General features: G+C 43.3%; 1 protein-coding gene across 4 annotated transcripts in view; it reads right to left on the reverse strand.

Annotated features, from left to right (window-relative positions):
- Window positions 1–5,393, reverse strand: part of LOC137374405 (toll-like receptor 8) — a 59,711-nt gene extending 54,318 nt beyond the window's left edge. For 2 of the 4 annotated variants that reach the window (XM_068040466.1, XM_068040467.1), the window contains exon 1: window positions 5,264–5,393. The gene's annotated coding sequence lies outside the window, so the exon portion shown is untranslated. The other 2 variants (XM_068040468.1, XM_068040469.1) reach the window with 2 other exon arrangements.
- Between the last annotated feature and the right edge of the window lie 10,650 nt (window positions 5,394–16,043).

The raw sequence follows: 16,043 nt of genomic DNA on the forward strand, positions 1-16,043 counted from the left end.
GCCCAGCCAGGGGAAACATTCTTCTTGCATTAATCCTGTTGAACCCTGTAAGAATTTTGTATGCTTCAAAGAGATCACCTCTCATTCTTCTAAACTCTAGAGAATACGGACCCAGTCTCCTCAATCTCTCCTCACAATCCTGCTGTTCCAGGGATCAGTCTGGTGAACCTTCGTTGCACTCTCTCTATGGCAAGTATATCCTTCTTTAGGTAAGGAGACCAAAACTATATATAATACACCAAGGCTCTATACAATTGCAGCACGTCTTCTTTACTCCTGTACTCAAAACCTCTTGCAATAAAGGCCAACATACCATTTGCCTTCTTGATTTACTTGTTGCATCTGCATGCTAGCTTTCAGTGACTTATGAACAAGGACACCTAAGACCCTTTGGATATCAACACTTCCCAATCTCTCACCATTAAAGAAATATTCTGCATTTACCAAAGTGGATAACTTCACATTTTTCCACATTATATTCCATCTGCCATGTTCTTGCCCACTCACTTAGCCTGTCTAAATCCCCCTGAAGCTTCTTTGCATCCTCTCACAACTCACGCTCCCACCTAGTTTTGTGTCATCAACAAACTTAGAAGAATTACATTTGGTTCCCACATCCAAATCATTGATATGGATTGTGAATAGCTGGGGCCCAAATATTGACCCTTGTGGTACCCCACTAGTCACAGCCTGCCAACCTGAGAATGACTCGTTTATTCCTATTCTCTGTTTTCTGTCAGGATAACCAATTCTCACTCCATGCCAGTATATTACCCCCAATCCCATGTGTTCTAATTTTGCTTACCAACCTCTTGTGTGGGACCTATTGAAAGTCTTTGGAAAATCCAAATACACCACTAGCTCCCCCATATCTATTCTGCTAGTTACATCCTCAAAAAGCTCCAACAGGTTTGTCAAACATGATTTCCCTTTCATAAATCCATGTTGACTCTGCCCAATCCTACCATTATTTTCTCAGTATCTTACTATAACATCCTTTATAATAGATTCTGGCTTTTTCCCTACTACTGATGTCAGGTTAGCAGGTCTGTAGTTCCCCATTTTCTCACTCCTTCCTTTCTTAAATAATGGGGTTACATTTGCCACCTTCCAATCTTCAGAAACCGTTCCAGAATCTAGAATTTTGGAAGTTATCACTAACACACATCCGCTATCTCTACAGCCACCTCTTTCAACACCCTGGCATGTAGATCATCAGGTCCAGGGGTTTTATCAATTTTCAGTCCCATTAATTTCTACAGTACTACTTTTTAACTAATACTAATTTCTTTCAGTTCCTCATTCTCACTAGTCCCTTTGTTCTTTAATATTTCTGGGAAGACAGGCACAAAATATTTGTTTAGTTTCTCTGCCATTTCCTTATTTCCCTACTATATATTCCCCTGTCTCTGCCTGTAATGGGCCCACATTTGTCTTTGCTAATCTTTTCCTTTTTACATACCGATAGAAGCTTTTACCGTCTTTTTATGTTTCTCGCTAGTTTACTTTCATATTCTATTTTATCTTTCTTTATCAGTTTCTTGGTCCTGCTTTGCTGAATTTTAAAATGCTCCCAATCCTGAGGCTTACTTCTTTATTTTGGCAATTTTATGAACCTTTTCCTTTGATCTAAGACAATCTTGAACTTCTCTTGTTAGCCATGGTTGGATCACCTTTCATGTTGGGTTTTTGTGCCTCAAAGGAATGTAAATTTGTTGTAAACTAGGTATTAATTCTTCAAATGCTAGCCATTGCCTGTCTATCATCATACCTTTTAATGTAGTTTCCCAATCTACCACAGCCTTTCGTACTTTCCTTTGTTAAGATTGAACAATATCACTTTCAAACATAATGTAAAATTCTATCATGAAGAATGAAGCAAACAATCTATCTATTGCCCACCCAGTCAATGCCAGAAATGAAAATTAACCCATTATAGAATTATACAGCACAAAACAGGAAGCCATTTGGCCCATCATGCCTGTGCCAGCTCTCTGAAAGATCTATCCAGTTAGTAACACTATCCTGCTCTTTCCCCACACCTCTGCAAATTTTTCCTTTTCAATTCTTCTTCCAATTCATTTTTGAAGGTTACTATTCAATGTGCTTCGTTCACCCTGTCAGGCAGTGCATTCCAGTCACAGCAAACTGCTGTGTAAAAAATACATTTCCTCATCTCACCTCTGGTTCTTTTGTCAATTGTTTTGAATCTGTGTACGTTCGTTATTCACCCTGCTGCCAGTGGAAATGGTTTCTTCCTAGTTACTCGATCAAAATCACTCATATTTTTGAACACCTCTATGAACACCTCGAGGGATAAGTTCAGGAATGTCCCTTTCCCCATCCCCACCCTCTGTGCAGGTTAATTGCCCTGCACACAAATGGTGAGGAGTGAGGAGTCTCAGCTATTGTGCTTCTGATCTGAATGTAGTGAAGATGTGCTGTGGGAGGAGGCGAAACAGATAGATGTTGCAAATTTTTGCCTTTGCTAGTACAGTGGCCCATGGATAAGTGACAGGATTGGGTTTACGAGGCTTGGGTGGGGTGAGACAGGAACTGACTTGCTTCGGGAGGCAGACATTAGGAGTTGGGCAGGCATTGAGGGACAGTGGATCGCATTCAGTGGGAGAAGGAGGGAGATTTAGGGTTGGAGGGCCTGGAGATCCCAAATGGGAGGGACATAGATAGTCGGGGTCAGGGCCTCGAGTTAGAGGTTGGGATCTTGGATCCAGGAGTGACAGCGATCGGGATGGTAATTGTGGTAAGTACTTAGGTTTTTTCGTGTAAGTGACATTACGAGTTGGTTTCCCTTCTGGCTGAATCAGGCAAAACCAACATTGCAGCACACATTAGCCCCCATATCTGCATATGCAAAGGACCTAATGTTTCTTTCAAGCATGGGTAAAGGATGTCTCTTGTTTGCCCTTATCCAATATGGCAGGTAGCTCACTTCCAGTCAGAGTGTGCACACACTTCCTGTTTGCCATTTTCTAGCCTTGGGAGGCTGCTTTGTGCTTGAAAAACAGACACCACATGGTCCAATTTAATTCACTCATCTCTCCAACAGATGGAATATTCCCTACCAGAAGACAGAACAAATGACCCTACCTTACTTAACTTTATCACATCTGTTCCAAAACAATAAAATGTTTAGGGCGTGAAATTTGGATCAGTAGTGCTGCTGTGTGCCACTTTGTCCTGCAACAGAGAGCGAAGATTGTCAGTGATTGTGTACTACTGTGTTTGGGTGATGTACCTGCCATAGTTGAATTGCTGGAGGTATGGGTTGACAGCGAGAGGTGGGTGTGACGCTGATGGCAGTGGTAGGCGTGTGAGGGTGAAGTGGACTTTCTGGATATTATGTCTGAGTCCTGAGTTCCAGGGACTGCTGTTGGGTGAGTGATAGGTTTGTAATGCATTGAGCAGCATGAGAGACAGGTGGAGTAGTGTGTACAATATGTCATGTGAAGATGCATTCACTGACCTTGACCACCCGCATGAGGTTATTAGACATCTTGCAGCACTGCTGTCAGGCCCTCAGGTCCAAACTCTAGGAGTTGACCTCCCTGGCCACCTGCTCCCACTCCCTTCTTAGTCTAGTCCTTGAGGATTTCCTGTATCTCGTGGAACCATGGCATCAATCCTCCTGTTAATCTCCACCACTAAGATCTCCACTGCCACATCCGTGACTCTGGAGTTCCCTCTCTGCCCTGGTGTTTCATTTTCTTTGTTTAGAATGGTAGCAATAGTATTCTGCATCAGTCTCTTGTAATTCAGTGCAGCTTTCCTTTAAGAGAGACAGACTGCCTTTAAGAACAGTAGGCTGACTGCACCATGTGCTGTCAGCATCATACTACTCAGCTCCCTTCTGAGCGGTCAGGCAATCAGCAGTGCAGGAGCCACTCAGCCCCATGCTACCATCAGGTAAATGAGGTGTCTTCATCAAATTGGTCTGCTGCCTACCTCCACTCGAACCAGTGCGGGCATGCCACATAACTGCTGCACCCGAAAAGCTGGTCAAACCAATTTTATCCTTTACTATCTTACAGTTCTCTTTTGTAACTTTGGGCTGTGTCAGTGACGAAAAGCTTTACATGGCCAATAAACCCTATAGAATATATAGAAATATAGAGCAATGCAGCAAACTAGGAAATGTTTCTTCTTTTTGATGTCCATGCCAGCTAATGCAAGATAAGGAGTTTCTTATCAGATAAAGCAAATCAATTTCACTTTGATTCATTGCAATGACATCTCTATTAATCAAGTTTTTCGAAAGCTTCAAAGATTGGCTCTCGGGCTTTCTGATAACATTTTCATACCACTGAGAACAAAGCAAAGCTGTCATAGTAATTGAAAGTCTTCACCTGGTGGGACAGATATCACATTATTTTCAAAGATTAAACATTATAAGGAAGGATTACAATTCTTAAGATCTAGAAACATAAATGTGTCTGACGAGAAGTGCTCTGATTAATTCTATGTTTAAAATTGCAATGCTGAAACTTTTAGCTTCCTGATCACTCACTGCGTACCAATATAATATGAAGTATGCTGTTATCACATGATGTAATTCACCTTTCCTCATGCAAATTAAGATTTAAAAACAGAGTGGCGTTAATTATTTCCAAAGAGATCACAGGCCTCTTTACAATGAACCTTTCAGAAGCCTGGGGCAATTGTACATGTAACAGCCCATAATTGCATGTTCAGCAATCAATATTAACTATTTTTATTACCACAAGGCCTTTGCATCTTCTAATCCTCAATTAACAGAAAAAGGCGAGAGTCATCTTCCTTTTAAGTCAACATTTATGTACTAAATAACGTGTGTATACCCCACATTCCTCTAACATAGAGAAACAGATATACTGCAGCAATAGCAGAAAACCTCTCCCGGAAAGCAGCAACAGAGCCTATTTTAAAAATTGTTGCTATGCTGACTTTCCTACCGACATTTATATAACCATTTAATGACAGATTCTTATGATTTGAAACAGGAAAGTTCCATTGATTTACACCAATGCTCAATATCAATTGTCTCCTGAATCAAAGTGTCCGATAAATTATGACTATATAACTGGCTGGATCATCGTAAGGATTGCAACACAATGATTTCATATTCTCTCATAGTACTATAAAAAGACTAATAAGTTATATTTGTAGCCACTTACAACCAAAATTGTTGCCGATTAGGATCAAAATGCATATTTTTCATTATGTTTGCTTAACAAAAATGATTGAAGAAAGGAAACATTTTGCTCACCACGACACAGTGTCTGTTAAAAGGCTTCCACTGAGTCATTCAGAAGCAATACTTTTTAGCAGATTGCTGTTCGTGTGGAATTGGAGAAGTGTACACCCAATCATAGAGGAACAATGCAAACTGTTCAGCTCAGAACATCGTAGCAAGGCAATGTCTCATCTGTGTTCTTAGTGTTCTCATTTTACTAAAGAGGTAACATATTGTGAAACACTTAATACCTAAAATTAGCCAACAAGCTGCTGCAGGCACATTGGATGTGGCAGTCAGTGCCATAAAGAGCAATCATAATAAAAGCACAACATAAGTCAAACACACGGGAAACATCAAAAGAAGTCAAACTTGGGCCCTAGCCAAGCTGCTCCAGTTTAGCTACAACACCGGCATCTACTCAACAATGTGGAAAATTGCCAAAATATGTCATAGAGTCATAGAGTCGTGCAGCATAGAAACAGGCCCTTCGGCCCACCGCGTCCATGCCGACCATAATGCCTATCTATACTAATCCCACCTGCCTGCATTAATTCCATATCCCTCTATGCCTTAAAATAAAAGCAAAATACTGCGGATGCTGAAAATCTGAAACAAAAACAAGAAATGCTGGAATCACTCAGCAGGTCTGGCAGCATCTGTGGAAAGAGAAGCAGAGTTAACGTTTCGGGTCAGTGACCCTTCTTCGGAACTGACAAATATTAGAAAAGTCACAGATTATAAACAAGTGAGGTGGGGGTGGGGCAAGAGATAACAAAGGAGAAGGTACAGATTGGACCAGGCCACATAGCTGACCAAAAGGTCACGGAGAAAAGGCAAACAATATGTTAATGGTGTGTTGAAAGACAAGGCATTAGTACAGATTAGGTGTGAATACACTGAATATTGAACAGCAGCAAGTGCAAACCTGAAGAAAAACAACCTGAAAAAAACTGGGTAAGCAAACTCAACAAACTAAGATGAAATGAAATAAATGCAAAAAAAGATTGTAAAAAATGTAAAAAAGGAATGTAAAAAAAAAGGAAGAAAAAATAACTAAAAATGAAAGTAAAATGGGGGGCTGTCATGCTCTGAAATTATTGAACTCAATGTTCAGTCCGGCAGGCTGTAGTGTGCCTAATCGGTAGATGAGATGCTGTTCCTCGAGCTTGCGTTGATGTTCACTGGAACGCTGCAGCAATCCCAGGACAGAGATGTGAGCATGAGAGCAGGGGGGAGTGTTGAAATGGCAAGCAACCGGAAGCTCAGGGTTCTGCTTGCGGACTGAGCGGAGATGTTCCGCAAAGCGGTCACCCAGTCTGCGCTTGGTCTCCCCAATGTAGAGGAGACCACACTGTGAGCAGCGAATACAGTATACTACATTGAAAGAAGTACAAGTAAATCGCTGCTTCACCTGAAAGGAGTGTTTGGGGCCTGGGATAGTGAGGAGAGAGGAGGTAAATGGGCAGGTATTACACCTCCTGCGATTGCAGGGGAAGGTGCCCTGTGTATTCACACCTAATCTGTACTAATGCTTTGTCTTTCAACACACCATTAACATATTGTTTGCCTTTTCTCTGTGACCTTTTGGTCAGCTATGTGGCCTGGTCCAATCTGCACCTTCTCCTTTGTTATCTCTTGCCCCACCCCCACCTCACTTGTTTATAATCTGTGACTTTTCTAATATTTGTCAGTTCCGAAGAAGGGTCACTGACCCGAAACGTTAACTCTGCTTCTCTTTCCACAGATGCTGTCAGACCTGCTGAGTGATTCCAGCATTTCTTGTTTTTGTTCCCTCTATGCCTTGCTCATTCAAGTACTTGTCCAGATGCCTCTTAAATGTTGCTACTGTTCCTGCCTCCACCACCTCCTCAGGCAGCTCATTCCAGATACCCACTATTCTTTGTGTGAAAAATTTACCCCTTTGATCCCCTTTAAACCTCCTCCCTCTCACCTTAAATCTATGCCCTCTAGTTTTAGTCACCCCTACCATGGGAAACAGACTCTGGCTATCTACCCTATCTATGCCTCTCATAATTTTATATACCTCTATCATGTCCCCTCTCAGCCTCCTTCGCTCCAGGGAAAACAGACCCGGCCTATCCAATCTCTCTTTATAACTCAAGCCCTCCAAACCAGGCAACATCCTTGTGAGGTTTTTCTGCAACCTCTCTAGCTTAATCACATCTTTCCTGTAGTGCGGCGACCAGAACTGCACACAGTACTCCAAATGCGGCCGAACCAATGTTATGTACAACTGTAACATGACGTCCCAACTCTTGTACTCAATGCCTCGGCTGATGAAGGCAAGCATGCCATATGCCTTCTTCACCACCCTGTCTACCTGTGTTGCCACTTTCAGGGAACTATGTACTTGCACCCCAAGGTCTCTCTGCTCAACAACACTCCCCAGGGCCCTGCCATTCACTGTTTATATCCTGCCCTGGTTTAACTTCCCAAAATGCATCACTTCACACTTGTCTGCGTTAAATTCCAATTGCCAATCCCTTGCCCACTTTCCCAGTTGATCTATATCCTGTTGTAACCCTAGACAACCTTCTTCACTGTCCACTATACCACCAATTTTGGTGTCATCTGCAAACTTACTAATTATGCCCCTTACATTCACATCCAAGTCATTAATATATATGACAAACAACAGAGGGCCTCGCACTGATCCCTGCAGCACACCACTGGTCACCGGCCTCTAATCTGAAAAACAACCCTCCACTACCACCCTTTGCCTCCTGTCACCAAGCCAATTTTATATCCAATTGGCTAGCTCACCCTGGATCTCATGTGTTCGAACCTTCTGGACCAGCCTACCATGCGGGACCTTGTCAAAGGCCTTGCTAAAGTCCATGTAGACAACGTCCATCGCCCTGCCCTTGTCAATCCTCTTGGTCACCTCCTCAAAAAACTCAATCAAATTCATGAAACATGATTTCCCACGCACAAAGCCATGCTGACTATCCCTAATCAGACCATGCCTTTCCAAATGCATATAAATCGTGACTCTCAGAATCCCTTCCAATAACTTTCCCACCACTGATGTAAGACTAACCAGCCTGTAGATCCCTGGCTTATCCTTGCTGCCTTTCTTAAATAAAGGCACAACATTAGCTATCCTCCAGTCTTACGGTACCTCACCCGTGGCTAACGATGATACAAAAATCTCTGCCAGGGCCCCAGCAACCTCCTCCCTTGCTTCCCATAGCATCCTAGGATAGACATGGTCAGGCCCTGAGGATTTATCCACCTTACTGCACTTCAAAACCTCCAAAAGCTCCTCCTTTGTAATGTTGATATGCTCCAGGATATCACTGTTTCCTCTCTGAACTCACTAGCTTCCATAACCTTCTCCACGGTAAATATAGACGAGAAGTATTCATTTAAGAACTCGCCCATTTCCCGTGGCTCCACACATAGATTACCACACTGATCCTTAAGGGGACCTACTCTCTCCCTAGCTACCCTTTTACTCTTAATATATTTATAGAATCTTTTAGGATTCTCCTTTATCTTATCTGCCAGGGAAATCTCATGGCCCCTTTTCACCCTCCTAATTTCCTTCTTAAGTATATTCCTACATCCCCTATACTCCTCGGGGGACTCGCTTGATCCCAGCTGCCTATACCTGACATATGCCTCCTTCTTTGTCCCGACCAGACCCTCAATATCCCTCGTCAACCAAGGTTCCCTAAACATGCCAGCCTTGCCCTTCCATCTAACAGGAACATGCCGGCCCTGAACTCTTCCTATCTCACTTTTAAAAGCCTCCCACTTGCCAGGCGTCCCTTTACCTGTAAACAGCCTCTCCCATTCAACTTTTGAGAGCTCCTGTCTGATGCCATCGAAATTAGCCTTCCCCCAATTTAGGACTTCAACCTGAGGACCAGTCCTATCCTTTTCCATAACTAGCTTGAAGCTAATAGAGTTATGGTCACTGGTCCCAAAGTGCTCCCCCACTGACACATCAACCATCTGCCCATCCTCATTTCCCAAGAGGAGGTCGAGTGTAGCCCCTTCTCTAGTCGGGCCATCCACATACTCCTTCAGCAAACTATCCTGGACACACTTAAATTCTTCCCCATCTGATCCCTTAGCACTAAGGCAGTCCCAGTCAATATTAGGGAAGTTAAAATCACCGACTATTACAACCCTATAATTCCTACACCTGTCTGTGATTTCCCTACATATATGCTCCTCCACTTCCCTCTGACTATTGGGGGGCCTATAGTATAATCCCATCAAAGTGATCACCCCTTTCTTATTTAGAAGTTCTACCCATATGGCCTCGCTGGACATTTCCCCTGGGATATCCTCTCCAAGTACTGCTGTGATGTCCTCCCTAATCAATAATGCAACTCCCCCTCCTTTCTTACCTCCACCTCTGTCAGGCCGGAAGGATCGGTACCCCGGAACATTGAGCTGCCAGTCCTGCCCATCCCTCAACCACATTTCCGTAATAGCTATAATATCACAATCCCATGTACCAATCCATGCTCTGAGTTAATCTACCTTACCTGTAAGGCTTCTTGCATTAAAGTAGATGCAGTTTAGCCTACCAGACCTTCCACGCTCCCTGTCCTACCCCTGCCCAGCCTGCCTACTGGACTTGCTTGCTTTAACCTCTACATTTGCCTCAACTATCTCATGGGAGAGACTACTACTTTGGGTCCCAACCCCCCCCTGCAAGACTAGTTTAAACCCTCCCGAGTAGTACCAGCAAACCTCCCCGCGAGGATATTGGTCCCCCTACAGTTTAGATGCAACCCGTCTCTCTTGTACGGGTCACCTCTGCACCAGAAGAGATCCCAATGATCCAAGTAGCCAAAGCCCTCCCGCCTACACCAGCTCTTCAGCCACGCATTCATTTGCCTTATCCTCCTATTCCTACCCTTACTAGCACGTGGCACAGGGAGTAATCCTGAGATTACAACCCTAGAGGTCCTGCTTTTTAACCTTCTGCCTAACTCCCTATATTCACTTTGCAGGACCTCCTCTCTTCCTGCCTATGTCGTTAGTACCAATATGGACCACGACCTCTGGCTGCTCACCCTTCCCTTTCAGAATGTCCTGCAGCCGCTCCAAGACATCCTTGACACTAGCACCAGGGAGGCAACATACCATCCTGGAGTCTCGTTTGTGGCCACAGAAATGCCTATCTGCACCCCTTACGATAGAATCCCCTATCACTATAGCTCTTCCATCCCTTTTCCTCCCCTGCTGTGCAGCAGAGCCCTCCATGGTGCCACGGACCTGGCTGTTGCTGCTTTCCCCTGGGACGTCATCCCCCCAACAGTATCCAAAGCGGTATATCTGTTTGAGAGTGGGATGGCTACAGGGGACTCCTGCACTACCTGCCTGCACCTACTACTCCATCTGGTGATCACCCATCTCTTTTCTGCCTGTGCAGCCATTATCTGCGGTGTGACCATCTCACTAAACGTGCTATCCATGACGTCCTCAGCATCGCGGATAGTCCACAGTGAATCCACCCGCAGCTCCAGCTCCATAATGCGAGTAGCCTGTAGCTGCTGATGGATACACTTCCTGCACACATGGTCATCAGAGACACTGGAAGCATCCCTGATTTCCCACATAACGCAGGAGGAGCATATCACAGGGCTGAGCTCTCCTGCCATGACTTACCCTTAGATTAATTAGTTACTCCTTTAATTAAAAAATACTAATTACACTAGGGGCCTTGTTCTACCCACTACAAACTAAAGTCCTTAATAAGCTACACTGAATTTAAAAAAAAAACACTTTAGTAGTACTCACCTTATCACCAACGGTTTTTTTTTTCAACAAAAAATACTTTCCCCTTTTTTAAAGATATTTAAATGCACTAACAGTAATGACTCACCAACCAATCAACTTGCAGCTGTCTTTGGACATCACTGTTGGCTTTCTTTTTTTTTCTTCTTTTTCCTGTCCACAAAAAGCGGGAAAAATACAATCTGGCCAATTACCACCTGATTAGTCTACTCTCAATCATCAGCAAGTCAGTGTCATTCACACTGCTATCAAGTGACGCCTACTCACCAAAACTGATGTTCAGTTTGGGTTCCACCAGGACCACTCATCTCATCAAAGGGCTGAATTCCAGAGGTGAGGTGCAAGTGACTGCCCTTGACATCAAGGCAGTATTTGAATGAGTGTGGCATTAAGGAGCCCTAGCAAAATTGAAGTCAATAGGAATTGGGGGGAAAACTTTCCACTGGCTGGAGTCATGCCTTTAAGTGTGGATGTTAACTGATGATTGTACAGTGTTCTGTTCCATTCAAAACTCCTCAGATAGTGAAGCTGTTTGTTGTACATGCAACAAGACCCAGACAATTTTCAGGCTTTGGCTGATAAGTGGCAAGTGACATTCGTTCCATACAAGTGCTAGGCAATAACCATTTCCAACAAAAGAGAACCTAACTATCTCCCCTTGACATTCAATGGTATTACCATTGCTGAATTCCCCCACCATCAACATCCTGGGGATCACCACTGACCACAATTTAACTGGACCAGCCATATAAATACTATGGCTACAAGAGCACGTCAGAGGTTGGGAATTGTGCGATGAGTAACTCACCATCCTGACTCCCCAAAGCCTGTCTACCACCGATAAGGCACATGTCAAAAGTGTGATGGAATGCACTTCAGTTGCCTGGATGGGTGCAGCTCCAAAAATACTCAAAGCAGCCCGATTGATCAGCTTTCCATCCACCACCTTCAATGTTCACTCCCTCCACCAGTGGGGCACAGTGGCAGCTGTGTATACCATATACAAGATGCACTGCAACAACTCACCATGCCTCCTTCGACAGCCTCTTCCAAACCTCTACCACCCAGAAGGTCAAGAGCAGCAGATGCATGGGAACACCACCACCTGCAGGTTCCCCTCCAAGCCACACACCATCCTGACTTGGAACGATATCGCTGTTCCTTCACTGCCGCTGGACCAAAATCCTGGAATTCCCTCCCTAACAGCATTGTGGGTGTACCTACAGCACATGGACTGCAGCTGTTCAAGAAGGTGGCTCATCACTAACTTCTCAAGGGCAATTAGGGATTGACAACAAATGCTGGCCTTGCCAGTGATGCCCACATTCCATAAATGAATTAAACAAAGGACAGAAGTTAAGCAACAACAGTTAATGTGAAGTACCTGAACAGAACATTTATTAACGTGCTCGGAAGTTTTAGGCAATGACAAAAAGTGGCTAAATAGCTTTACAAAGGAAATAATTCAAAAGAATTTATCAGTAGCGTGGTCCAAGTGAAGCACAAAGGTAAAGAATGAACATTACTATGAGGTATCAGAATAGGAAATATGTTGATAGAAAAAAACATTCTACATGCCAGTGGCTATTCCACAGTGCCCACATTATTTGAAGGTGAAGAAACTCCGGGTGAATGGCCCAAAGGAGAGTTCGGCTATCTCCAGAATCATGACAGCTAATCTCATTGAGAAAGCTCCTAACAGAAGAGGAGCAACTGTTTGCTGCTTATCAGCTGCCACCTCCTCCTGCAGCAAAAGGATGCCAGGTGGCCTCAGCATAATGAAGGAATATTTTTTAAGAGGGCAAAGGTTGTACACGATGCTTCAAATAGTCCCAGAGGATATGGCTGTTCTGATCTTAGGTTTGTGGCGTCATTAATGGCCCCACAAGTGCACAGAAGTGAGGAACACAGATATCATCACCTTCCTCTTAATACCAGCAATCTACTTCCTCATTTGGAGCCAGCTATGAGGGAGCTGGGTGAATGCATGACTTAGTCAGCGCCCTTCCTCCTTGCAATTTGTTTGTGTGTTTATAGTGGAAGTGGGCATTCAGCCTCCATTAGCCTTATGATAATTGAAAAAAAAAAATTGATGGGTTTACTTCGTGCCTGCATTGTCCCATGATCTTGCAGAATGCCACATTCTGTCATACAAGTTCTCATTGAAAGTGAAATCCAGTCCGTTCCTTTCTAATTACTCAACAGGTGTCCAAAATAATGGATGTGTTTGGTAAAGTAACCTGAAAATCCAGTGATATTCCTTAGTAATTTTCATGCATACTCTGATCCCCAAATTGGGTGCCAAACTAGAGCATCTGTCATCTCTTCAGTACATGGTAAACTAATTGACCACGGAGATGTCTCCTGCAGGTAACTTGAATAAACATGTGGCATCGATATTGAAGTTTGTAATCACTTTCTGTGCTGTGCTGATGGTAAACATTACCTGGAGGAGAAGAAGAAGAATTTGCATTTATATAGAACCTTTCATGACCTTATGATGTCTCAAAGCACTTTACTGCCAATGAAATATTTTAAGAAGAAATGTAATCTCGCTTGTAATATTAAATATGTGACAATTTGAGTATAGCAAACTACCATATACAGCAATGAAATAAATTACCAAATCATCGCTTTTAGCCCTGTTGGTTGAGGGATAAATATTGGCCAGGACATTGCGAAGACAACCAGAGGACGCAGATTTAAGATAACTGGCAAAAATTAGAGGAGCTAAGGTGAATTTCTTTAATGAGTGAGTTGTTATGTTCTGGAATGCACTGCTTGAAAGGGTGGTGGAAGTAGTCTCAATAGTAACTTTCAAAAGGGAATTAAATATGTATGCGAAAACAAAAATTGTGCAAGACTAGGAGGAAAGAACAGAGGAGTAGAACTAATTGAATAGCTCTTTCCAAGTACTGGCACAGGTGCAATGGGCCGAATGGCCTCTTTCTGTGCTGTTAAATTCTATGAGAACCTCACTACTCTTTTTTTGAATTGTGTCATGGGATCATAAGATCATAAGATCGTAAGATCATAAGAAGTAGGAGCAGGAGTAGGCCGTCCGGCCCCTCGAGCCTGCTCCGCCATTCAATAAGATCATGGCTGATCTTTTCGTGGACTCAGATCCACTTACCCGCGTTCTCACCGTATGCCTTAATTCCTTTATTATTCAAAAAGATATCTACCTTAGCTTTAAAAACGTTTACTGAAGAAGCGTCAACTACTTCACTGGGCAAGGAATTCCATAGATTAACAACCCTTTGGGTGAAGAAGTTCCTTCTTAATTCAGTCCTAAATCTGCTCCCTCTAATCTTGAGGCTATGCCCTTTTGTCCTCGCTTCACCTGCCAGTGGAAACATACTCTCCACTTGTATCTTATCTATTCCCTTCATGATTTTATATGTTTCTATAAGATCCCCCCTCATTCTTCTGAATTCCAATGAATATAATCCCAATCTACTCAGTCTCTCCTCATAAGCCAACCCCCTCAACTCTGGAATCAACCTAGTGAACCTCCTCTGCACCCTCTCCAGTGCCAGTACATCCTTTCTCAAGTAAGGAGACCAAAACTGCACACAGTACTCCAGGTGCGGCCTCACCAGTACCTTATACAGCTGCAACATAACCTCTCTGCTTTTAAACTCAATCCCTTTAGCAATGAAGGATAAAATTCCATTTGCCTTCCTAATTACTTGCTGTACCTGCAAACCAACCTTCTGCGATTCATGCACAAGGACACCCAGGTCCCTCTACATAGCAGCATGCTGCAACTTTTTACCATTCAAGTAATAATCCTTTTTACTGTTACTCCTACCGAAATGAATGACTTCACATTTATTAACATTGTATTCCATCTGCCAGTCCTTTGCCCACTCACTCAATGTATCTATGTTCCTCTGCAAAGTTTTACAGTCATCTGCACACTTTGCTCTGCCACTCATCTTAGTGTCAACTGCAAACTTTGACACCCTACAAGTGGTCCCCAACTCCAAATCATCTATATAAATTGTAAATAATTGCGGACCCAACACCGATCCCTGAGGCACACCACTAGTGACTGATTGCCAACCAGAATAGCACTCATTTATCCCCACTCTCTGCTTCCTTTCAGTCAACCAATCCTCTATCCATGCTAATACTTTACCCCTAACGCCATGCATCCTTATTTTATACAGCAGCCTCTTGTGCGGCACCTTGTCGAAGGCTTTTTGGAAATCTAGGTATACCACATCCACTGGGTCCCCATTGTCCACCTTGCTCGTAATGTCATCATAGAATTCCAAAAGATTTGTCAAGCATGACCTGCCCTTCATGAACCCATGCTGCGTCTGCCCAACGGGACAATTTCCATCGAGATGCCCTGCTATTTCTTCCTTGATAATAGACTCAAGCATCTTCCCCACTACAGAGGTTAAGCTAACAGGTCTATAATTCCCCATCTTTTGTCTACCTCCCTTTTTAAACAGTGGCATCACATCTGCTGTTTTCCAATCTGCTGGGACTACCCCAGAGTCCAGTGAATTTTGGAAAATTATCGCCAGTGCACCTGCTATCTCTCCCGCCATCTCTTTTAGTACCCTAGGATGCATTCCATCAGGGCCAGGAAACTTATCAATCCTTAGCTCCATTAGCTTGCCCAACACTACTTCTTCCGTGATAATGACTGTTTCCAGGTCCTCACCTACGTTCGTCTCTTTGTCAATTACTGGCATGTTATTAATGTCCTCCACTGTGAAGACCGATACAAAATACCTGTTCAATGCCTCGGCCATTTCATCATATCCCATAACTAAATTCCCCTTCTCATCCTCTAAAGGAGCAACGTTTACTTTAGCCACTCTTTTTCATTTTATATATTTATAGAAACTTTTGCTATCTGTCTTTATATTCTGTGCTAGTTTTTTCTCATGTTCTATCTTACTTTTCTTTATAGCCCTTTTTGTGGCTCTCTGTTGACCTTTAAAGTTTTCCCAATCTTCTAGTTTCATGCTGTTTTTGGCCACTTTGTATGCCTTCTCTTTCAATTTGA

This window comes from Heterodontus francisci, chromosome 10 (assembly GCF_036365525.1).
Source record: "Heterodontus francisci isolate sHetFra1 chromosome 10, sHetFra1.hap1, whole genome shotgun sequence".
NCBI lineage: Eukaryota > Metazoa > Chordata > Chondrichthyes > Heterodontiformes > Heterodontidae > Heterodontus > Heterodontus francisci.